This window comes from Dendrobates tinctorius, unplaced genomic scaffold (assembly GCF_039654945.1).
Source record: "Dendrobates tinctorius isolate UK_male_01 unplaced genomic scaffold, ASM3965494v1 ptg000022l, whole genome shotgun sequence".
NCBI lineage: Eukaryota > Metazoa > Chordata > Amphibia > Anura > Dendrobatidae > Dendrobates > Dendrobates tinctorius.
This window is the reverse complement of record NW_027361690.1, coordinates 54,904,124-54,930,806: the sequence shown is the minus strand read 5'-3', so window position 1 is coordinate 54,930,806 and position 26,683 is coordinate 54,904,124.

Below are 26,683 nucleotides of genomic sequence, written 5' to 3'. Positions count from 1 at the left end.
CGGGTATATGGGCACGGGACTATGGGATGGAGGATATGTATATGGGCACGGGACTATGGGATGGAGGATATGTATGATGGGTATATGGGCACAGGACTATGGGATAGCGGATATGTATATGGGCACGGGACTATGGGATGGAGGATGTGTGATGGGTATATGGGCACTGGACTATGGGATGGAGGATATGTATGATGGGTATATGGGCACGGGACTATGTGATGGCGGATATGTATGATGGGCATATGGGCACGGGACTATGGGATGGAGGATATGTATGATGGGTATATGGGCATGGGACTATGAGATGAAGGATGTGTGATGGGTATGGATGTGTGATGGGTATATTGGCACTCGACAATGAGATGGCGAATATGTATGATGGGTATATGGGCATGGGACTATGAGATGAAGGATATGTATGATGGGTATATGGGCATGGGACTATGGGATGGAGAATATGTATGATGGGTATATGGGCATGGGACTATGGGATGGAGGATGTGTGATGGGTATATGGGCACTCGACTATGGGATGGAGGATATGTATTATGGGTATATGGGCATGGGCCTATGGGATCGTGGATATGTATGATGGGTATATGGGCACGGGACTATGGGATGGAGGATAATTATAATTTTCTATAACTAACCACAGTTAGTTACTATGCCCGAGCAGCGCCGGGCTCTTCAGCTAGTGTATATATATATATATATATATATATATATGGTATTGCTCTCTTGGGCTATATTGATGTTTTCTCCTCATGACTATGTGAATCTTTAGAGTACACTTAATATGCCTATGGCATACAATGTGTGAAGAGATCTGCAGACTCTGCCATCTGTGGTTTCCAACAGTCAGTTGTGTGCTTGGAGAGTTGTGTTGTGGGGAAAAAAGGGTAATTGGGGTGCCACCACTGAGGACTGTACTATGTGTGATGTTAAGGTAGAGGAAGAGGAGCAGAGTCCACTTGATGCAGCTCTTGCCATCAGCTGGAGCACTTGGTTCTTTATGCCCCTCATTTACAAAGTGTTTGTACGGCTGCCAAAGAAAGGGAGGGTAGTTGCCAGTCCAGCAATAGAATAAATGTTGCGAAAATTCTGACTGCAGCAAAACAAACCAATTTCTCACCCCTCATATTATACCTGTCTCACAATCTTAAACAGCTCTTCAGTACTTTTAATTCTTGATTGCATCCACCAGTTCCCCCTCCCTCTCATCTCAGCTGAATACTTTGCCTCACCAGCTTTGAACTTGACACTATAAAGTCCCATCTCATTTCACTCTTTACCACACTCTTCATCACAAGCCTAACCCACCTCTTCAACCTGTCACTAACAACTGTTGTCTTCCATCCTCATTGAAATACATCTCGATCACACTCATCCTCCAAATGCCCACCCTTGACCCATCTTCTGTGTCTACCTATTGTACCATCTTCAAACCACACGTCACTCTCCTGCTTGATGGCATTCCAGAGCTCCTGCGCTGTGTGGCTTCGATTCCACAAAGAAATTAATTTCAGTAAGGCCTGTTGACGTTTGGCCATGGCTGTGCTCATATCGGTCGTAACAGGTAAGCGTTCACGGGTCCATGTGGAGGTAGACCGTGACGGCTCCTGCAGTGCTGATTCAGAGGAACTGGAGTATGAGGAAGAGTCAATGTGTACAGACTGGATTCCTGCAATCCTTGGAATTGGCAGAACACATACAGCACTACTCTCAAGATCTGTACCCGGCTCCACAACATTTACCAATGGGCAGTGAGGGAAAGGTATCGTCCCTGTCCATGGTTACTGGTCCATGCATCGGTGGTCAGGTGGACCTTGCTACTTACTGCGTTTAGTAGTGCATGTTTAATTTTTCCCTCCACATTCTTTTGCAGGGCAGGGACGGCTTGCCTGCTGAAATAAAAGTGGCTGGGCACATTGTATTGTGGGACTGCCAATGCCATTAAGTTACGGAAGGTGTCAGTCTCCATCAGCCTGAATGAGAGCATTTCAAGGGCCAGTAGTTTTGCAATGCCAGCATTCAGAGCCTGTGCTCGGGGATGGTTTGCCGAGTATGGCCGCCTTTTCTCCCATGCCTGTGCTACCGATGGCTGTAGAGTGGCCTGGGAGTGTGAAGATGACAGGGAACATGGTGCTGTGGGTGTAATGACACTGGGTCTCTGTACAACAGTGCCAGAGGTTCTTCAATGGCGATCCTGTGAGGAAGCCGAACCAGTTGTGTGTGAGCTGGAGGAAGAGGCTACAACACGAGCTGAAGAGGTGGTAGGTGATGCTGTATGTGGGCCTATGTCTTCAGTGTGTCTTTGTAACTCCACCACGTGCTTGCTCCGCACATGTTTCCACATATTTGTGGTATTGAGGTTGCTGACACTTTTCCCTCTTTTGACTTTCTGATTACACAGCTTGCATTCGACAAAGCAAATGTCATCTGCAACTGTCTCAAAAAAGGACCACGCACTGCAAGTTCTGGGAGCGCCCGTTTTGGGTTTTGGAAGAGGAATGCTCCTAATGGGTGCCAAAGTGGAGGCTACAGGCAACCAAGTCTGCCCCCTCCCTCTCTCTCCTGTCTTGGCCGTTCGGGGAATCTCTTCCTCAGAGCTGCTCCCACCACCTTCCTGTTCCTCACGCCATGATGGGTCAAGGACCTCATCATCTACACTCCCCTCTTCAAACACCTGCTTCTCCTTGGTAGTCTCCCCAGCACAGTATGCATCAGAAAGTGGCACCTGAGTCTCATCATCAGATGCAAACTGAGGTGTGCTGACCATAGTCACTGGCCCACCCGCCTCTTCAGATTCAGAGAGACAAAGCTGTTGCGCATCACTGCATACTCCCTCTTCTTCACATTCTAGAATGCTGCTTGACTGGCCCCCTCTTTCCAAGCCAACAGATTCAGAGGACAGAAGTAGAGAATGAGATGGCTCCTGTCCAGGGCTCTCTGACTGCCTGGGCAATTTGGCAGGTGGTGAAGAGACAGGTGGTTGCTCTTCAGTGCTCTGGACCTGAGAGGATCTGGAAGTAATTGAAGTCGATGCATTAGCTGCCATCCATCCGATAACGGCTTCAAATTGTTCCTCCCACAGCAGTGGGGTACGGCGAGCTCCTACAAAGCTGCGCATAAAGGACTGCTCCCTGTTAAAACTGGGGGATGCTGAGTCACTTGTGCCCGCAGCAGGCACAGAATCCCCACGTCCTCTCCCTGCTGAAACTCCACACCCACGACCACGTGCCTTATCCCTGCCTTCTTCATCTTGGTAGACTGATAAAGATAGGCAGAAAAGTACTAAGGGCTTGGTGTGCTTATTCCTGAACAGCTGCTAACAGGTATAAGAAACAATAATTTTATAAAGTGTGTGGACTACACTTTAATATGAGCTAATGTGGCCTACACAACTGTAAAGTGGAGTGTTTGGTGAACTTTATTTATGTTTTTTTTTTCAAAAAAAACAAAAAGGATGTGACCAAAGATGTAAAAGCGATAGTATCACAAACTTTTTGGAGCTATTACAATACAGGAAGGTAACCTACAATGCAATAGATGAGGCTCCAAAAAATAGGCTAATACTAATCTGGCTGGGGCTGCAGGGCACAAGCCAGCAAAAAGGCTCCTCTATCTACTCCTATATAGTGTTTGCAACCAATCTAGCTGGATACGGATGGAAGCACACTAATAGGAGAAATTCAGGAAAAATGAGCAGCACTACAGCAAAAAAGGACAATGTATGAGGCAGTGACGCACGCTGAGCGGACTACAACCAGAGGTGGCTGCAGAACACACTACAGCATGAGCTGCACTCACACACAGAGACCTCACAGACAGCCGTGAACACTACAGTGCAGAGAACTGTGCACTAGCAATGAAAGGCTGCAGAAAGGCTCCGCTATCTACTCCTATATAGTGTTTGCAACCAATGTAGATGGATACGGATGGATGCACACTAATTGGAGAAATCAGTAAAAATGACCAGCTATAAAAAAAAAAAAATATGTATGAGGCAGTGACGCACGCTGAGCGGCCTACAACCAGAGGTGGCTGCAGAACACATTACACCGTGAGCTGCACTCACACACACAGACGTTGCAGACAGCTGTGAACAGCGCTGCAAGACAAAAGAAAGCTTCACACAGGGGTTGCTACAGTAGCCTTGGTAAAGCACAATATAGCAAATCGCTATCTCTAACTGTCCCTCAGAGTCAGAAGAGCAGCGTCCTGTCCCTAACTGAATTCACAGCAGAGTGAACCCAAAATGGTGGCGGCGGCTTTTATAGTGCATCATGACATCATTTCAGCAGCCAATCACAGCCATGCCATTAGTTAACATGCCTACATGCCTAACAGGATGTGCCCACACTTCTTAGGATTCCTCATTGGCTGAATCAAATCAAACTGTCTCATAGCATTATGGGAACTTCCGATTCCGGTATTCGATATGCTAAAAGTATCAGAACTCAGTATCGGAATTCCGATACCGCGAATATCGGCCGATACCTGATATTTGCAGTATCGGAATGCTCAACACTACTTACGATCTGACTTCAAACTGCACCATTCCACTGAAGCTGCCCTGACAAAAGTCACCAATGACCTACTAACCACCAAATGAAAGCAAGGAAAGTTTATCCTCCTCCTTCTCTTGGACCTGACATCTGTCTTTGACATGGTGGACCATTTCCTCTTACTGTAGACTTTCTGATCTGTTGACATTTCATATTGGCCCTATGTTGGATCTCCTCATAGCTGACAGACAGGATATTCAGTGTCTCCCACTCACACACCACCTCCTCATCTCGCCCACTATGTGTTGGTTGTCCACCAAAGTTCAGTTGTAGGACCGGTAACTATGCTTAGAGGCACTCACTTGCTCTGACTCCCTCTTAAAGGGACCGCCTGCATCAACCTAAGGTATTCTCAATCTATAGCTGAGTGATATCTTCTATTTAAGGCTTCTCCTCCAATATGGAGATACCTGAGCTATGTTGTTAGTTTGCCTTGCATGCTTGCTAGTTGTGAGGTTCCACAGGTCCATCTTTCTGCTTGTCTACCCTGTACCTGTCTGCTCTTACCTGTCTGTGCCCATCTGCTGGTACCTGTCTGCGCTCTTCTGTCTATCAGCCGGTCCAGATCGCACCTGTCAGTGCTTTACTGTTCCCCAGCCAGTCCCATCTGCACCCATGTTCCAAAGTCCCTACAGTGCCTGTCTGCATTTTTCTTCCCTCCTTTGGGCAACAGCAGCTTACCCGCTGCCACTTTCTATAGGTCAGCCATGGAGACCTGATGCCACCTCTGGGGTCACAGTTTTCACCTTCTGCTACTTGTTTGAATAGGGATTTGGTAGGCCACCTTGTTACACCTCTTCCAGGCTTTCAGAGGGATACAGAATAGTGATTCCACCACCTTGTCCGTTACAGTCTCCATCTGCTGGGTCGGCTGTAGTAGAAGAAGTATCGGTCCCCACTATACTAATTCCACTTTATTGCAATTTATGTCACTTTGTTGGTGTCTGCCACTAATTTTTGTAAATGTGTAGACTCCTGGTTGGGTATTCTTCATGCATGTTGCCTGTAGCAGTAGGCCTCCAAGACTGTCAGGCCTCCACTTCCTTGACTCCGTGTTGCTATACTTAGCTTTTTATGACAATAGTAGTCTACAAAATTTATGTTATTTGTGCCACCTGAGTGTGGCTGAGTATGAAAGCAGGTTAAGCTGTTGCATGCGGTTTCAGGGCTCTCAGCACAGGAGGCCTATACTGATCCCCCCCACCTCGTCTTACGGTGACATTCAATTGAAAGCTGTAAATGATGTCCCAAACCCTGGTTGATTGCTGCAGTGCTATGCTACAATTAGTACTATGGGTGAATTGAGGCAAATTTCCTGGTGTCTGCCCCTCATTTGATGTGTTTTGGTAGCATTTGGGCCCGTTATAAGGTGTTGTGCATGCGTTTGTTTTTGCCTCCCATTGAGATGAATAGCATTCGGTTATGTTCAGCGAATATTTGCTGAATTAATTGGCAAATTATTTGATGAATTGCCTATCTCAAATGGACTTCTTACACTGCAGGAGCAATATAGCGATGCTATTGATAGCCAACCAAGTCTGGCTGTATGCTTTTGACGCACAACTAGTAAAGTATAAATGCCATCTAATATGTCCCTGCTGAATAAAAATTGCAGGATTACTAGCGCAGGAAAATTTGTCCACCTCAGATGGACTTTTTACAGAGCACAAGCAGTATAGTAATGATATTGAATTGATAACCAACCAAGTCTAGCTATCTGATTTTTAGGCCCAACTGATGCAGTATAAATGGCATACAATATTCTCCCTCTGAAAAAACTTTGCAGGATTAGTATTGCAGGCAAATTTGCCCACCTCAGATGGACTTGTTACACTGCAGTGGCAATATTGCAATGTTATTGATAACCAACCAAGTCTGGCTGTATGCTTTTGATGCACAACTGCAACAGCATAAATAGCATATAATATTTCCCTGCTCAGAACAATTTGCAGGATTAAGAGCAAAAAGAATATTATTAGCCCTGAGAATTTGAAGGACTTTTGTTATGAGTTGCAGCAGAAATGACATGAAATCAGCTCTATTCTGTCCTACAATATCCTTTCATCACAATCTCTCCCTAATTACATCTCTCAGCAGTACGAATAGAGATTATAATTAGCCCTAATAAGGGCTGTTGTTGAAGTTGAAAGAAAAATAGCAGTCCCATCAGCAGAAGCTGCATCAGCTGACACCAGTGACTGTAGTTAAACTTTATACCTCCGATAACAGCTATGTGATCAGACTGTATTTTGACAGCATGGGAAGCGGCGGCTGTCTGACTGGCAGTGATTATTTTACCGCTGATCAGAAATGGTGTTTGCCGTGCTGTCATGCACATGACAGAGCGACAAACACCCGGTGTTCAGGGTGACAAACCCAAACAGTAAGCCAGATTTCCTGGTGAAGTCCGTGTTTGGTGTCCGTGCTCGAAAAGTAGGTGTTCAGTATCGACAACAAACTTGACTGTTCGGTTCACCTATCTCTACTTCAAAGCTTAAAGAGGAAACAGCAAGTATGTTTTCCCTGCATGACTCATAAGTCACTGAAAATGCCTCTGGCAAGGGGAAAGGAATGGAGCAGCTGGGTAAGGCATCTTTCACACTTCCGTTTTTTACAATCAGTCAAAATCCGCCAGGTTTTGAAAAAAACGGATCCGCAATTTTTTTTGCAGATCCGTTTTTTTCCCCATTGACTTTCATTATTGGCGGATCTTGACGGATTGCCATCCGTTGCATCCGTTTTTGTGCGGATCCGCCATGATGTTGCTGTCCGTCAACATCCTCAAAGATTTCCAAATAGAGCTTGCAACGTTTTTTTGGCCGGCGCATCCTCCAGACACAGATTTAACCCGAAATTCTGTCTGGGTGCCGGACAAAAAAAAATTCTCTCTCTCTCTCTCCAGTTCCTTTAAATTTCCTCATTTTGCGGATCCATCAAAAAACGGATCCTGTGGCATCCGTTCACATCAGTTAAGAATGGATCCGCTTGTCCGCCTTTTTGGCGGATTTTAACTGACACAAAAAACTAAAGTGTGAAAGAGGCCTAAGGAGTTGAAGAGAGTGATTATCTCTGCTGGGAAAAGAGGCTTCCTGTTTCTACATAGCTAAAAGAGCAGAAAATACTGGGTAGGAAGGAAAAATGAGCAATAGTAAGAACACAGTGCTATATAATATGATGATTGCAATATATTGAGAGGGTAAAAACTTTGATGGTAGGTAGAGTTGAGCGATACCGTCCGATACTTCAAAGTATCGTATCGGATGGTATCGGCCGATCTTTAAAAAAAGTATCGGTATCGCCGATTCCGATACCGGAAGTCCCATTCAAGTCTATGGGACTTCCGGTATCGGAATAAGAAAAACCCTTTCCTGCCCTTGTACAGCCTCTCTGGGGTCTGTACGGGCCTTTCGGGGGGCTGTGCCGGCCTGCCAGGGGGGCTGTGCAGGCTCCGGTGGTCTGTGCCGGCCTGCCGGGGGGCTGTGCCGGCCTGCCGGGGGGCTGTGCCGGCCTGCCGGTGGTCTGTGCAGGCTCCGGGGGGCTGTGCCGGCCTGCCGGGGGGCTGTGCAGGCTCCGGGGGGCTGTGCCGGCCTGCCGGTGGTCTGTGCAGGCTCCGGGGGGCTGTGCCGGCCTGCCGGGGGGCTGTGCAGGCTCCGGGGGGCTGTGCCGGCCTGCCGGGGGGCTGTGCCGGCCTGCCGGTGGTCTGTGCAGGCATCGTCCGATGGGACTACAAGTCCCATCGGGCGATGCCTGCTACCATGACAGTGATTGACACATTAGCCAATGATGGGACAGTAGTAGTCCCATCATCCGGCTAATGTGTTAAATGTAAAAAAAAAAAAAAAAAATTACATGCTACATACATACAACATGCATACTACATACATGCTACATTCATACTACATACTACATACATGCTACATTCATACTACATAAATACTACATGCAACATACATACTACATATATACTACATGCATGCTACATACATACTGCATGCTACATACATACCACATATATACTACATACATACTACATGCATGCTACATGCTACATACATAACACATATATACTACATGCATGCTACATACATACTACATGCTACATACTACATATATACTACATGCATGCTACATACATACTACATGCTACATACTACATATATACTACATGCATGCTACATACATACTACATGCTACATGCATACTACATATATACTACATACATACTACATACATGCTACATGCATGCTACATACATACCACATATATACTACATGCATGCTACATACATACTACATGCTACATACATACCATATACATACTACATGCATGCTACATACATACTACATGCATGCTACATACATACTACATGCATGCTACATACATACTACATGCTACATACATACTACATACATACTACATGCATGCTACATACATGCTACATACATACTACATGCTACATACATACTACATATATACTACATGCATGCTACATACTACATGCTACATACATACTACATATATACTACATGCATGCTACATACATACTACATGCATGCTACATACATACTACATGCTACATACATACCACATACATACTACATATATACTACATGCATGCTACATACATACTGCATGCTACATGCATGCTACATACATACTACATACATACTACATGCTACATACATACCACATATATACTACATACATACAATACATTCATACAATACATACATAGACATACAGTACATATAACATAGAGTAACATACTTACCAATACTTGTCACATTGTTCCCCGAAGTCATTGTCTTTTCCGGAATAAATATTAACATAACAAACCACAAAAATACTCACCCACGATCCGAAGCAGTCCACGAGTGTGTCCCACGACGATCTTGGGTAGAGAACTGCAGCATCAGCTGTTGCTGCCGTTCTCTACGGGCTGCAGGAATCCAATGACGGAAGGTAGGTATCCTTCCGCACTGTATTCCTCCGCCACTTAAAAAAAAAAAAAGTCCCTAGTCTCACTTTATGCCATTGCTGTGTGGGAATTTCCCACGCAGCAATGGCATAAAGTGAGACTAGGGACTTTTTTTTTTTTAAGTGGCGGAGGAATACAGTGCAGAAGGATACCTACCTTCTGTCATTGGATTCCTGCAGCCAGTAGAGAACGGCAGCATCATCTGATGCTGCAGTTCTCTACCCAAGATCGTCGTGGGACACACTCGTGGACTGCTTCGGATCGTGGGTGAGTATTTTTGTGGTTTGTTATGTTAATATTTATTCCGTAGACGACAATGGCTTCGGGGAACAATGTGACAAGTATTGGTAAGTATGTTACTCTATGTTATATGTACTGTATGTCTATGTATGTATTGTATGAATGTATTGTATGTAGTATGTATGTAGTATATATGTGGTATGTATGTAGCATGTAGTATGTATGTAGTATGTATGTAGCATGTATGTAGTATGTATGTGGTATGTATGTAGCATGTAGTATGTATGTAGCATGCATGTAGTATATATGTAGCATGTATGTAGTATGTATGTGGTATGTATGTAGCATGTAGTATGTATGTAGCATGCATGTAGTATATATGTAGTATGTATGTAGCATGTAGTATGTATGTAGTATGTATGTAGTATGTATGTAGTATGTATGTGGTATGTATGTGGCATGTAGTATGTATGTAGCATGCATGTAGTATGTATGTAGCATGCATGTAGTATGTATGTAGTATGTAGCATGTATGTAGTATGTATGTGGTATGTATGTAGCATGTAGTATGTATGTAGTATGTATGTGGTATGTATGTAGCATGTAGCATGCATGTAGCATGTATGTAGCATGCATGTAGCATGTATGTAGCATGTATGTAGTATGTATGTAGCATGCATGTAGCATGTATGTAGCATGTATGTAGCATGTATGTAGTATGTATGTAGTATATATGTAGTATGTATGTAGTATATATGTAGTATGTATGTAGCATGTAGTATGTATGTAGCATGCATGTAGTATGTATGTAGCATGTATGTATGTAGCATGCATGTAGTATGTATGTAGCATGTATGTAGTATGTATGTAGCATGTATGTAGTATGTATGTAGCATGCATGTAGTATGTATGTAGCATGTAGTATGTATGTAGTATATATGTAGTATGTATGTAGTATGTAGTATGTATGTAGCATGCATGTAGTATGTATGTAGTATTTTTATTTTTTATTTTTTTTTTTTTTTTTAACATTTAACACATTAGCCGGATGATGGGACTACTACTGTCCCATCATTGGCTAATGTGTCAATCACTGTCATGGTAGCAGGCATCGCCCGATGGGACTTGTAGTCCCATCGGACGATGCTTGCACAGACCCCCGGACATCAGCACAGCCCCCCGGCAGGCCGGCACAGCCCCCCCGGCAGGCCGGTACAGACCCCCACAGGGTGCACAGACCACCGGCAGGCCGGCACAGCCCCCCGGCAGGCCGGTACAGACCCCCACAGGGTGCACAGACCACCGGCAGGCCGGCACAGCCCCCCCGGCAGGCCGGTACAGACCCCGGGCAGTCCACACAGCCCCCCGGCAGGCCGGCACAGCCCCCCGGCAGGCCGGCACAGCCCCCCGGCAGGCCGGCAGAGACCCCCGGAAGGCCCGAAATGACGGCGCATCATGATGCGCACACACCGCGCATCATGATGACGTCAGTCTGTCAATCAACTTTGAATTCCGATTCCGATGCCGAATTCCGATATTGAAAAAATATCGGAAGTCGGTATCGGAATTCCGATACAGCAAGTATCGGCCGATACCCGATACTTGCGGTATCGGAATGCTCAACACTAATGGTAGGGCTTCTTTAAATTTTTGTGAACAATTTGCTCAAGCTTCTGAGCTTGAAATTCAAAAGATTTGTTTCTTTCTAATATTCATTCATGTGCTGTGCCGAAATCTACCTACTGCAGTAACAGTGTGATTATACTTTTTACGCAGCTATTTTTGCTACGCTGGTAGAAAAAGTGCCTGTATTGTCTTCTCTCTAACTTATATGATTAACTAGGGCTTCCACAATTTGATTAAAATCAGAAACACTGAAACAAATTACTATGAGGGGCAAAGGTGTTATTGAAACTGCACCCAGTGCTTTTAAAAACTTGTAAAACATCACTGGAGGCTTGCCTGAAGCTTGTTGAAAAGCATGGGCAGCAGCCTTATGAAATCAGCAGGTCTACTGCAATGTCACATGCAAAATTTTAACCTGTCATGTACAGAAATGCCATTTTTTCTGAAGATATCAGGTTAATCTGCACTAATGTCTGATTGCCTTACTGGATCAGCGGCTGCAGAGAGAAAATGAACTTATATCCTCCCTGCTGCTGCTATCTTCTAGTCATACTGGTTACATTCACCCCTCACAATACTATTGATGGATGTGTCTGTTATCACTTCCCAGAGCTTTAATAGACAGTCTGTTCTGCTATAGAATAGGATGTCAATCAAAGTGTCAGGGTGTAATAATAGTCACACTCACAGTATAGTGAGGAGTGACTGTAATAGCTCCCTGCATCACTCTGATGACTAAAGGGCCTGTTCACACTAAGTGATATCGCTAGCAATATCGCTATAACGTCACTGTTTTTTGTGACGTAGCAGCGATATTGCTAGCGATATTGCTATGTCTGATACTTACCTCCAACCGGCTACCCCGCTGGTTATTGCTGATCACGCAAGAACGTCCTGGACCGTTTCTCGTTGTCAGCTTCCTGCTGGGGCTTCCTGTGGTACTGACGAACGACGCGTGGACGCGGGCGGGAGGACGCAGGATCGCCTCGTCTGACAGGTAAGTAACGACCCCCGACCCCTGCTATGTCGCTGGTGAGATCTGCCTGTGTAGCAGCTCACTAGCGACCACTTAGCGATGCACCAGCGAGCCTGACCGCATCATATCGCTGGTCAGGATCGCTGGTGCATCGCTAAGTGTGACAGTACCTTAAGAACTAACCACTGCAGGGAGGCTATAAACTAATTTTCTCCCTGTAGCCGCTGCTCCAGTAAGGCAAGTAAGCATGATTTTAATGTTATCTACCTGACCAGAGAAGACAGAAGTCAATAATGAGAATCGGCAAAGATGCTATGTGAAGACGGCCTGTAGTGTTTGAGAGGAGGTGCAGAACCTCTAATTGAGTTCAGTACTGTTAATCAAGATCTGACAATCGTCTCTGCACCTCGGCATGGAGACTGAAACCACATTCACAAAGTGTCATTGCTAGCTCTTGTCTGTGGATCCTACTGGATTTTTGTACTGTAGGCAGGAGCCTGTGCTGACAGCCAGCAATGACACTATGTGAGCGCAGATAAAATGTGTGCAGAGCCAATGATTGAGCTCAGGCAGAACTCTCACTTGAGTGCGGTCAATCAATGTTTAACGGTGCTGAGTATGCAAATTGAGGGGGCATAAGACTCACCCTCATTTGCATACAAATATATAGATTTTTACGGCAACTAAACCACTAATAACTATACTTCAGGTATGATATTTAAAATCTCAACATTTGTCTGTAAGTACCTTAGTCAGCATTTTGAGGGTGACAAAACAAACTCCCTTTTATGTTTTACTAGCTGAAGAGCCCGGCGCTGCCCGGGCATAGTAACTAACTATGGTTAGTTGTAACAAATTATAATAATTATATCTATATATATAAAGCTGAGTGTAGAGCCCCACCCACTCCACATAGCCACATTCACTATAATATCCCACATCATCTCGTCATCCAGTGCCACCGGACTACTACCTCTAATATCCCACATCATCCCGTCAGCCAGAGCCACTGGAAAATTACCACTAATATCCCACATCATCCCGTCAAAGCCACCGGACTACTACCCCTAATATCCCACAGCATCCCGTCAGCCAGAGCCACTGGAAAATTACCACTAATATGCCACATCATCCCATCACAGCTGCTGGACTACTACCCCTAATATCCCACATCATCCCTTCAGCCAGAGCCACTGGATAACTGCCACTAATATCCCACATCATCCAGTCACAGCCTACGGACTACTACCCATAATATCCCACATCATCCTGTCAGCCAGAACCACCGGACTACTACCCCTAATATCCCACATCATCCAGTCAGCCAGAGCCACTGGACTATTACCCCTAATATCCCACATCACCCCTTCAGCCAGAGCCACCGGACTACTCCTCCTAGTATCCCACATTATCCCATCAGCCAGAGCCACCAGACAACTACCCCTAATATTCCACATCATCCCATCAGTCTGGGGTCAGAACCAGAGTGCTGAGTGGAACGATCCTAACTTCCATACCGGGGATCCCTTTAAGAGAGGCCTGGGGTCAGTACCAAAGCGCAGAGTGGATTTGCCCTCACTTCCATACTGGGGATCCCTTTAAGAGAGGCCTAGGGTCAGTACCAAAGCGCAGAGTCAATTTGCCCTCACTTCCATACCGGGGATCCCTTTAAGAGAGGCCTTGAGTCAGAACCAGAGCGCTGAGTGGATTTGCCCCAACTTCCATACCGGGGATCCCTTTAAGAGAGCCTGGGATCAGAACCAGAGCACTGAGTGTATTTGCCCTGACTTGCATACCAATGATCCCTTTAATAGAACTCTGGGGTCGGAATCAGAGCGCTGAGGGATTTGCCCTATCTTCCATACAGGAGATCCCTTTAAGAGAGCCTGGGGTCAGTACCAGAGCATTTGAAGGCAATTGCCGTGACTTCCGTACTCGGGATCCTGTTGTGAGTTCATTCTCTGGTTCATCAGTTGTGAGTTCTCCTTCCAGACTCCCTCTGGTGGTCACAGGAGGTGGTAAGGCTGATTTGATCGGTGGAGATCGGCCACCTGAGAATGTGGATGACGATTAGATCTCAGGAGGCTCAGATTGGATTTAAGACAGCCAATGCCCTATTCAGTTGCTGGTGATTCCTTCTGCTTGTCAGGTCTTGGTTCTCAGCTCTGTTCCAGTCAGCTCAAGCTAAGTTCTCTGCTTATGTTCTCACTTGATTTTGTTGTTCTATTCAGTTTTTTGTGTGGTCAGCCAGCCCCGGCTTGAGCTGTGCTGAATTTCCACTCTTATTTATCTGTATTTGCCAATTTGCTTTTTGTCCCTTATTAGATTGGCCTCTTTTTGCTCTGTCTCAGAATATTTCAGAGTGCTGATATAGTGGGAGAAGTCTAGTGACTTCAGGGTTATTTTTGCTATCAGAAGTGTTGGACATTATTTTGTAGGGTTTTGGGTAGATTGCAGACAGTGTCTTTCCTTTCCTATCCTCTCTAGTTAGTTTGGGCCCCATCGTTTGCTCAGCCTATTTTCCTACCTGTGTTTGTGTTTTCATCTTGTTTCACCGTCAATACATGTGTGGGGGCTGTCTATTCCTTTGGGGTCTGCTCTGGGGCAGTTAGTTTTCCCTATTCTTGCTTTAGTCCTCCGGCTGTGACGAGGTGTCTAGGTTCATCGTAGGCACGCTCCACGGCTACTGCTAGTTGTTGTGGTAAGATCAGGGATCTGCAATCTGCATAGTTACCAACCTCTCTGTTTTTTCTGGGCTTAGCATGTTTAGGTTTTTTCCTCCTCGGTGACCCATTCATAACAGAATCACCAGCCATACCGCAGATTCTAGGGTACTCAAAAGCAGGGAAAAGTTGTTCAAAAAAAAAAAAAGGAAAAAAAAGTGTCAGAATTTTTTTTTTTTTATATATTTTTTTCCTCTTTTTTCTCTGGGGCCGCAGGAGGATTTTTTTTTCTTTTTCCTAATGGAGATTAAGCAATTGTCTGATCGTGTGGAGCAGCTGGATGCTGAAGTGCAGGGAATTTCCACCTACATCATTCAGTCACATGCTGCTGAACCTAAGATCCCTATTTCTGAGGTGTTTTCTGGGGATCGGTCTAAATTTCTGAATTTTAAGAATAATTGGAAATTATTTCTGGCCTTGAAGCCTAATTCATCGGGGAGCTCTGTGCAGCAGGTTAAAATTGTCATCTCCTTGCTGTGCAGCGATCCCCAGGATTGGGCTTTTTCTCTGACACCTGAAAATCCTATTCTGACTAATGTGGATGCGTTTTTTCAAGCCTTGGGGTTGTTGTATGATGAACCTAATGCTGTTGATCAAGCTGAGAGAACCCTGTTAGCATTAAACCAGGGTCAGGATTCTGCAGAGTTGTACTGTCAAAAATTCCGAAAGTGGGTGGTCCTTACTACATGGAACGATAGTGCATTGGCAGCTCTCTTTCGGAAGGGCTTATCAGAGACCGTAAAAGATGTTATGGTAGGATTTCCTGTTCCCTCTGGTCTGGATGATTCTATGTCATTAGCCATTCAATTGATAGGCGTTTACGTGATCGTAAAACTACACGGGAGGCGCTGCCAGCCTGCCACCTTTTGAACAAAAGTCTGAACCTATGCAATGTGATGGGGTTTTGTCTAGGGCGCAACATCAGGAGTTTAGAAGGCGTAATAAGCTGTGTTTTTTCTGTGGAGATGCCTCTCATATTATTTCTGTCTGCCCAAAACGAGAGAAACGTTTTGCACACACATTTACTGTGGGCAGTATACAACCTAATTTTCTTTTGGCAATTACTCTGATCTGCTCCTTATCCATGTTTTCCACGAAGGCTTTTGTGGATTCAGGAGCAGCATTGAATCTGATGGATTTGGACTTTGCTATACGTTGTGGTTTTTCCATGACGCCTCTGTGGACACCTATTCCTTTGAGGGGTATTGATGCTACACCTTTGGCAGAGAATAAACCTCAGTTTTGGACCCAGGTGACAATGCGAGTTGCCCCAGACCACCAAGAAAATTGTAAATTTTTGGCGCTGCATAATTTGCATGATACTATTTTCTGGGTTTTCCTTGGTTGCAAACTCATAATCCAGTTTTGGATTGGAAATCTGGGTCTGTGGTGAGTTGGGGTTGTCAGTGTGTTCTTAGGGACTCTCCTGTTTTCTCCACCTCTCCTCAGTCTCATGATATTCCTGATTATCTGGCCGATTTTTCTGATGTATTTAGTGAGAGCAAGTCTGTGTCTTTGCCTCCTTATAGGAGTTATGACTGTGCAATTGAGTTGATGCCTGGGTGTAAATTTCCCAAGGGTCGGCTTTTCAACTTATCAGTACCCGAACATGATGCTATGCGATCCTATATTAAGGAGTCATTGTAGAAGGGTCATATCAGACCATCCTCGTCACCTTTAGGCGCTGTTTTTTTTTGTGGCCAAGAAAGATGGTTCATTAAGACCGTGTATTGATTATCGTTCCCTTAACTAGATGACGGTTAAATATCAGTACCCGTTACCTCTGATGTCTGATTTATTCTCCAGAGTTAAGAGTGCCTGCTGGTTTACTAAGCTTGACCTCATGGGGGCGAATAATCTTATTCGCATCAAGCACGGGGATGAATGGAAGACGGCGTTTAATACTCCGGAGGGACTTTTTGAGTACCTGGTGATGCCTTTTGGGCTCACTAATGCCCCTTCTGTCTTCCAGTCCTTTATGAATGATATTCTCTGTGACTTCGTGGATAAGTTTTTGATCATCTATCTGGTTGATATTTTGATCTTTTCTAGTGATTGGGATTCTCATGTGGAACACGTCCGGACTGTGTTCCGGATTTTGAGGGAGAATTCCCTGTTTGTTAAGGGATCGAAATGCCTCTTTGGTGTACAGAGGATTTCATTTTTGGGATTTATCTTATCTCCATCGACTATTGAAATGGACCCGGCCAAGGTAAGGATATTTATGATTGGGGTCAGCCTACTTCTTTGAAGGCCCTCCAGAAGTTTTTGGGTTTTTGCTAATTTCTATCGTAAATTTATAGGCAATTTTTCTGGTATTGTCAAACCACTGACTGATCTGACCAAGAAGGGCACTGGTGTGCTGAATTGGTCTCCTGAGGCTATCTTAGCATTTCAGGAGCTTAACCTTCATCCGGCTGAGTAGGTACAATTGTACCTATTCCGTTTTAAAATTGCAATAACATTTTTTCGAAAAGGCGTAGAGGGCTGAAATTTCATGACATCTCTGCAGTTTTGGTCCAGAATATATTGGCCAAATTTCAATAAAATATCTTCACCCCCTTCTGAGATAAGGGGTCGAGATATTTTTGCATCCATAGCAAGCTGCATAGGTACAAATGTACCCTCATATATTTTGAATGAAGATAATGCAAGGAAAAAAGAATAATATTTTTTTTAATGATAATGCTATTTTATTATTATAAACAAGTAAAAAATCTGTTCATTAACATTATAAAAGAAAATGTAAGAAACTTTTTTTATTGATTTTCTTCGCAAGTAATGCATGTTGTCTTTGCTACCGAGTGTTCATCGCAAATGGGTTTCACACAAACCACACAAGACTTTCTAGTCTTACGTTGTTTTCGCCTCAGGTCTCAGCAGACATAGCAACTACCAACAACAGGGGAGGGTCCACGACTACCATGAGGTATTTGAGGGCCAGCTGCTGCTTGCGATGCTACCAGAATGCATCGTCCAAGCACCATTTCTACTGCACCTCGAAGAAAATGGTTTCTCATAATCATTCGGTTTGTACTACGATCTTCAATTGCAGGCATACACAGCTGATTTGCGAGATCTTTCAGGAACTTTCTTTGTTGATCCTTTGTCCTGAAGCTTGGATTGTGTTCTCTGTAGATGATGTAGGATGCAAACCCAGTGACATCAATCATATTGTAGAAAAATGCCAGAGGCCAACGTAATGTTCGTCGTTTCACAGTGTACTCTCCCAACATTTTATCCATAACATCAACTCCGCCTTTTGTTTTGTTGTAGTATTTTATTATCTCTGGCTTGGCTGCTAGTGTCTCTTCAACTTCTCCAGTCATGTGCATAGATGATAGAAGCACAACTGATTTGTTCTTCTTTGGTACATATGAACAGACTGTTGCATCATGATTGTAGGCAAAATTTGTCGAGTTTACAGGCCTTTCTTTGGCAGGCTGCATGTTACTAGGTAGGAACCTTTTGTTTTTTCTCACTGTACCAACTAGTGTCATGTTCCAGGAGTTCAATACCTTAGCTAGTTCCATGGTTGTAAAGAAGTTATCGGTGGTAACATTTCTTCCAGAGCCTTTATACGAGCTCACTAGGTCCAATACTGTTCGTTCACCAATGTTTACTTGTCGAGGACCATCAGTTGGTTTCCCAGTGTAGAGCTGACCTTGTAATGAGTAGGCGTTTGACGAGTCACAAGCCCAGAAAATCTTTATGCCATATTTAGTTGGTTTTGAAGGTATATACTGGGTAAATTTAGTATGGCCTCTAAATGGAAATAATTGCTCGTCGACGGTGATACAATTATATGGCTTGTAGGCTTTCTTCAGATTTCTGTTCAGCATTGTCCAGATGTCCCGTATTGGTGCAACTTTATCTGTTTGCACAAGTTCTGCACGTGTATTTTCGTTGTCAAATCTGATAAATCTGAGTATCATCTTGAAGCCGTCACGAGACATGGCTGCACGTATAGGAGGCAGAGCATCAACATTCCACATTTCCTCCAGATTCTCTTTGTTGTCTCTGTGCACACCAGCAGCAACCAGTATGCCCAAAAATGCATGGAGTTCAGTTTCAGTAAATTGCTTGAATGTTTTTTGTGGTGGCCGTTCAGAAGAATTAGGAAAACGTTGTACCAGTTCGTTGTTGTAAGCATCACAAACTCTCTTGGCCTTTCGATTCGTTTCTCGTAATATGATGTCACACATCTCGGGAGTCATGATTGTCTTGAATATCTCTTTTGCTGTATACAGGTTGCTGATTGCTGCAGGGCCACCTCTTTGTCGTAGGACATTACGAGATTTTGTTTGTGCATTTGGCAGTGGATCACTACACCATTGAGTTTTATCCTTAGCAGTCCAAATGTTGCCTGCACTTTGAGGCACAGACTCATCCTTAACACTTTTGTCTGAGTCGTATTCTTTTTCCTGCTCTATGACCATTTCTTGTTCAATGTCTGAATCTTCTTCAGTAACATCCACTTGTGGTACATAGTTTTCATCATCAGATGCAACATATGGTTCTTCCTCATGCTCAGAATCAGATTCTTCTAGCATTCGCATTATTTCGTCAGACGTAAATCTGTAAATATGAAAAAATGAAAAATAAATAATTTTCCAAAATACTACACAATACTACATTATTGGCTTTTCACAAAATGATACTAACCTGCAAATATGTTTTCTTGGATTATGGCGGAAACTAGATCCAACATCACTATCACTCATGATGACTTGGTAGATGAATTTTGGCTTCGTAATTTAGTTCAGTAACACGTGGCAAGTAGAATGAAACTCGATTCTAAAGTGCAGATAAAAAAGTAAATTATTTCTAGCGATAATTATTTATAAATGTCATTTATATATTATGTAAACCGTATACGGTTTCAGAATTTTCATTCCATCTTCGACTGTTTTTTCGACCAATAGGAAAATTGTAACAGAGCCACCATCTTTATTTTGTGCTGAATATAAGTAAAACATCGTAAAACAATATGTAGATACTAATAATTATCAATTTTTCGTATAAAAATCTTACCTATAGTGATAAGTTTCATACAAAATATATGTAAGCCAAGTCCAGGCTCAAAGACAATTTCTGACTGTTCTGTCCCCACATAAGGCGAATGAAGGTATAACTGGCTGTTAGATGCTGTGAGACTTTCCTACCTTTGTATCCAAGAAATTGAAGACTTCACAAGCCTAGAAATGTGTGTGCTCACAGCAATGAGATGAACAGCAAAATGGCTACTGAGAGGAGGGAGGCAGGAAGAGAAGTAGAAGCCACTCCCAGTTTGAATCAACTTAATTGACAGCAACATAAGTGAGCAGTAACAACACTGGCCAATAGATATCAGCATAACATTTGTAGCTGAATGAACTTTAGTTTCTGAACCAAGTAAAGGAGAAAGTCTTCCCACAGTGGAGGTATATATGAAGGTACAATTGTACCTCTGCAGCCTGTTAACGTTGTAAAATTATGCAGCCTGACGAAGGTTAAGCAGAGATTTACTTCAGCTCCAGTTTTACGGCAACCTGATGTCTCACTTCCATTTCAGGTGGAGGTAGATGCTTCTGAGATTGGTGCAGGAGCTGTTTTGTCCCAAAAAGACCCTGTAACTTCTAAGATGAATCCCTGTGCCTTCTTTTCTCGAAAGTTCTCCCCATCTGAACCCAACTATGACGTGGGGAATCGGGAATTGTTGGCCATGAAGTGGGCATTTGAGGCGTGGAGACATTGGTTGGAGGGAGCTAGACATCAAGTTGTGGTCCTTACCGATCACAAGAATTTGATTTATCTGGAGTCGGCCAAACGCTTGAATCCTAGACAGGCTAGATGGGCCTTGTTTTTCACGCGTTTTAATTTTGTGGTCTCTTTTCTTCTGGGCACTAAGAATGTTAAGGCAGACGCCCTTTCTAGGAGTTTCTTTGCTGACTCTCTTAGTGTGACCGAGCCTACTACCATCCTAGGTGAGGGGGTAGTTCTTTCTGCCATTTCGCCCGATTTGAGACGCGCCCTGGAGGAATTTCAGGAGGATAAACCTGAGCGTTACCCTATGGGAAAATTGTATGTTCCTGACCAGTGGAGAAAGAGAGTGATATCTGAAATTCATTGCTCCGCATTGGCTGGTCATCCAGGTATTTTTGATACCAGAGATTTGGTGAGTCGGTCCTTTTGGTGGTTTGCCTTATCTCGGGACGTCAGGAATTTTGTACAGTCCTGGTGGGACTTGTTCTCGGTCTAAACCCTGTTCTCGTTCTACTGGGCTGCTGATGCCCTTGCCGGTGCCCAAGAGGCCATGGACCCATATCTCAATGAATTTTATTTCTGATATTCCTGTCTCTCAGAGAATGACTGTTATCTGGGTGATTTGTGATAGATTTTCGAAGATGGTCCATCTTGTACCACTCCAAAAGTTGCCATCTACTGCTGAGTTGGTGCCCTTGCTTTTACAACAGGTGGTTCGGTTACATGGGATTCCTGAGAAGATTGTGTCCAACAGAGGAGTCCAGTTTGTTTCCAGATTCTGGAAAGCCTTTTGTTCAAATCTGGGAATTCAGTTATCCTTCTCCTTCGCGTTTCATCCCCAGACCAATGGACTGAGAGAGCAAACCAGACCTTGGAGTCTTATTTGAGATGTTTTATATCTGCTGATCAGCTAGTTCTGCCACTTTGATGTCACCCTTTTTCTGTAATTTTGGGTTTCATCCTCGATTCTCTTCAGGGCAAGTGGAATCTTCATCCTGCCCAGGTGTGGACACTGTGGTTAAGAGAATGCAGCAGATAAGGGACCAAGTGGTGGATAAGTTGTCACTTACTCAGGAAAAGGCCCAGCGATTTTCCAACCGGTATAGGACCATTGGTCCCTGGTTTAAAGTGGGTGATATGGTTTGGTTGTCGTCTAAGAATATTCCTATGAAGATTGCATCTCCTAAATTTAAGCCAAGATTTATTGGTCCTTATAAGATTTTGGAAATTCTTAATCCTGTTTCGTTTCGATTGGCTCTTCCAGTTACGTTCAAGATCCATAACGTATTTCACAAATCTCTGTTGAAGAGGTTTGTTGAGCCAGTGGTTCCTATGACAGCACCTCCTGACCCTGTGTTGGTTGAAGGCAATGTGGAATATGAGGTAGAGAAAATATTGGATTCTCGTTTGGTTAGACGGAGACTCCAGTATTTGGTCAAATGGAAGGGTTATGGTCAGGAGGATAATTCTTGGGTCTCTGCCTCTGATATTCATGCCAATAGATTGGTTCGTGCTTTTCACCAGGCCCATCCTGATTGGCCTGGTGACGTGGATGAGGGTTCGGTGACCCCTCCTCAAGGGGGGGTACTGATGTGAGTTCATTCTCTGGTTCACCAGTTGTGAGTTCTCCTTCCAGACTCCCTCTGGTGGTCACAGGAGGTGGTAAGGCTGATTTGATCGGTGGAGATCTGCCACCTGAGAATGAGGATGACGATTGGATCTCAGGAGGCTCAGATTGGATTTAAGACAGCTGACGCCCTATTCAGTTGCTGGTGATTCCTTCTGCTTGTCAGGTCTTGGTTCTCAGCTCTGTTCCAGTCAGCTCAAGCTGAGTTCTCTGCTAATGTTCTCACTTGATTTTGTTGTTCTATTCAGTTTTTTGTGTGGTCAGCCAGCCCCGGCTTGGGCTGTGCTGAATTTCCACTCTTATTTATCTGTATTTGCCAATTTGCTTTTTGTCCCTTATTAGATTGGCCTCTTTTTGTTCTGTCTCAGAATATTTCAGAGTGCTGATATAGTGGGAGATGTCTAGTGACTTCAGGGTTAATTTTGCTATCAGAAGTGTTGGACATTATTTTGTAGGGTTTTGGGCAGATTGCAGACAGTGTCTTTCCTTTCCTATCCTCTCTAGTTAGTTTGGGCCCCATCGTTTGCTCAGCCTATTTTCCTACCTGTGTTTGTGTTTTCATCTTGTTTCACCGTCAATACATGTGTGGGGGCTGTCTATTCCTTTGGGGTCTGCTCTGGTGCAGTTAGTTTTCCCTTTTCTTGCTTTAGGCTTATTTAGTCCTCCGGCCGTGATGAGGCGTCTAGGTTCATCATAGGCACGCTCCACGGCTACTGCTAGTTGTTGTGGTAAGATCAGGGATCTGCAGTCTGCATAGTTACCAACCTCTCTGGTTTTTCTGGGCTTAGCATGTTTAGGTTTTTTCCTCCTCAGTGACCCATTCATAACAAGATCCCTTTAAGAGAGGCCTGGGGTCAGAACCAAAGCGCTGGATGGATTTGCCCTGACTTCCATACCGGAGATGCCTTTAAGAAAGGCCTAGGGTCAGTACCAAAGCGCAGTGTGGATTTGCCCAAACTTCCATACCAATGATCCCTTTAAGAGACCATGGGGTCTCTCTCTCTCCCCTTTTCCAGAGTTCTGTTCTTTTAAATTTCATACACTGGCTGCTGCGATGGATCTGTCCAAAAACCGGATCTGGTACATCAGTTTTTTGCAAATCTGCAACAGATCCGTTTTATCACACTTTGTCGGTTTGGTATGGAGGATGTGTGATGGGTATATAGGCACGGGAGGGGGGATTCATTTCTGTCATGTGCTCGCTGCTCCTTTCTGGGGGGCAGACAATGGCTGGGAGCTTATGTTCCCAGTGATGCTAGATTTCTCCCACCATGTCAGTGTCTGCTGAGGTGTTGTCAAGTGGGAATACTTGCTCATAGCAACCAATCACAGTTCAGCTTCTTTTACTCTGCTCTGGTGAAATGAGAGATGCTAAGTGATTGGTTGTAAGGAAAACTGTTACTCATAGCAACCAATCACAGCTCAGCTTCCTTTGAACAGCTCTGGTGAAATGAAAGTTGCTTCGTGATTGGTTGGTGATACACACATACTGTACATACATTCAGTTTTATATATATATAGATTGTATGTAATTTACTCATAAGAGTAGTGGCACAGAATTATCCATAATTCAGTATGTCCTAATAAAAAAATAAGAGACGTTAATAAAAGTTAAGTATTATTCAATATAATTTACAAATGGAGAATAAAGAGGCTGAAATGGGTTTTCTTAAAATGATCACAATATACTGCACAAGCACAGGTATGTTTTTGTTTTTAAAGCAAGACAGTGTCCTGACACATAGACATGTACAAGCAATCAGGCATGGACTGGCCCACAAATGAACAGGTGAATCCTCCGGTGGGCCCCTATGCAGCTATGGCACCATACAGCAACTTGTTTATTATTTTATGGAAGCATAGAAGCTTAAAAGTATATAAAACTGCTGCAGCAAAACACATAGTTTCTTCCATCCCTGGCCAATGATATTTGCATGTAGCTGAAGTGCGGGCCTCCAGAATAGATGTTACTATTGGGCCCTTGGTACCCTAGCCCAGCACTGCAAGCAATGTATTCATACTACTAGCATGCACTGATACATTGTGTTCCTTTCATCAGGTTCAGACTTTATGAAGCTGTCTTTGCTGCCAGGAAATAATATTTTATGAAACTCATGGCATAAAAATGTTTTCAAAAGTTTAATCCCCAAGGTGCAAATTTCTATAGGAATAATACCTTGCGTGTAATAAAAAATACATTTTACATGATGAATATGTGAGCATATGATGTTCCACATCCTAAATGAAGTTTCTATTTTTCATTGTCATTTTGTATGCCTTTGACAAAAAATATGTCTTATAATTTTCATCATGAACAGCTGAAGGGGAAAGTAAATAAGTGCAGAATAATAAAAAAAAGTTTTAGAAGTTTCAAAAGTTTTCATTTATTAGTGTTCTGGTAATTATAGATAGATAGACAAAAGAATACAGCAGCACTATGTAAGCGCTAAGATATGTGCAAACGCAATAATTATACATTTAGACTTCATTACTGCTATATAGAATATACTTACAAAATGAAGAAACTTAGCTAACAAATTAGTCAATTCACGAGTGCTTATTAACTGTGACAAGGCATAATTAGATACATCTCCTGTGTACAGTGCCCTCTTCAGTTTAACTCACAGATTTAGGCCTGGGTTCTGGCTGGGCCTTCCCAAAACTTTGATTTTCTTCTGCTGAAGCCATTCTTTTTTAAAATTTGGAGGTATGCTTAGGGTCGTTTTCATGTTGAAAGGTTAAATTCCCCTTTATCTTCAACTTTTTAGCTGAAGGTTTGTTGCAAAATTGACTTCTGTTTCCACTGTTCATATTTTACACCTTCACTAAAACCCTTGATCCATTTGCCAAAAAAACAATCCTTTGATAACTTACTATTGCATTTTTTGTGGAGATGCATAGAAAAGCAAATATCCGCAATTTTGGCGTTTCACTTTTTCCTTCTCTTCACAGTTTTTAAAGATTGGGTTAACTAATTTTAGATTTAGATAAAGTAGAGATTTTTGAGGATACCAAATATCATATTTTGAAGATTATAAGATGCACCGGATTATAACACGCACCCCAAATTGTTGAAAGGGAAAATAGGAAAAAAATGTTTTTTAAAAAAATATTGGTGCGGTAGCTTACTTGGAGGGCACGTGGTGAAGTGGAGTCCCAGATGGCAGGCTCGCTGCTGCAGGAAGCTGTCAGCAGCAGCAGAAGCAGCAGATATTATGGGCCTCAGGCTGGTAGGTGTTCGGTGTGGGTAGTGATGCTGTGGGCTCCAAGCTGGTAGGAGTTGGTAATCGGCGGTGCGGGTTCCGCTGATATTTTGTGAAAGCCCAGAGCCCTAGCACTTTCCATGCTTTTCAATGCAATGGACTCTGGGAAAATGGCAGGCAGAGACAGCGCACGTGCAATTAAGATCTCGGGAGCCGAGATTTCGGTACCAAGATTTCAATCTGCACATGCACCATCTCCGGTGGCCATTTTCCCAGAGTCCACCTCATTGAAAAGCATGGAAAGTGCTGGCGCTCTGCGCTATCACAAAATATCAGAGGAGCCCCTGCACAGCCGAACACATCCTCTTACCAGCATGTGACTTGCAGCATCCCCTTCTCCTGCCATCATCGCCAAAGGTTTCTTGCAGCAGAGAGCCCGGGATCCTGCTCCACCTCAGCTGGTAAGCTACATTCAGATTATAAGACGCACCCCCATTTTTCCCAAAAAATTTTTGTGGAAAAGTGTGTCTATTGCTGTATATATTGTATTTACAGTATTGATACATATAGTAAAAATCACTGTCTTCTTTGACACCCAGACACAGTCTAGATGTTACAGAGGAGATAACATGATAGCCACAGAGAGTTCAGCCAACCCCCAACTTTAATAGCAACCCATCGGCTCCCTGTAATCTCATTGCAGAAAAGCCAATGGTCACCTGAAATAACATCAGGGCCAGATTGCAGCGCTAATGCCGCAATCACAAATTGCCAGAAGCATTTAATGGGTTATATACAGCAATTTGCGGAAGCACTGAAAGATGCTATTAGAGGCAAATGCCAGCTATATGAAATAGACAGCATCTGACCTGTATGGAGCGTTCTCTGGTTATGAGCTCTCTCTACAATCCCTGACTTGCTCTATGGTACATATATCTATCATTGGTGGTAAAGGGGTTATTGGACTTGATATTGCTTTGGGTTTAGATTCTTT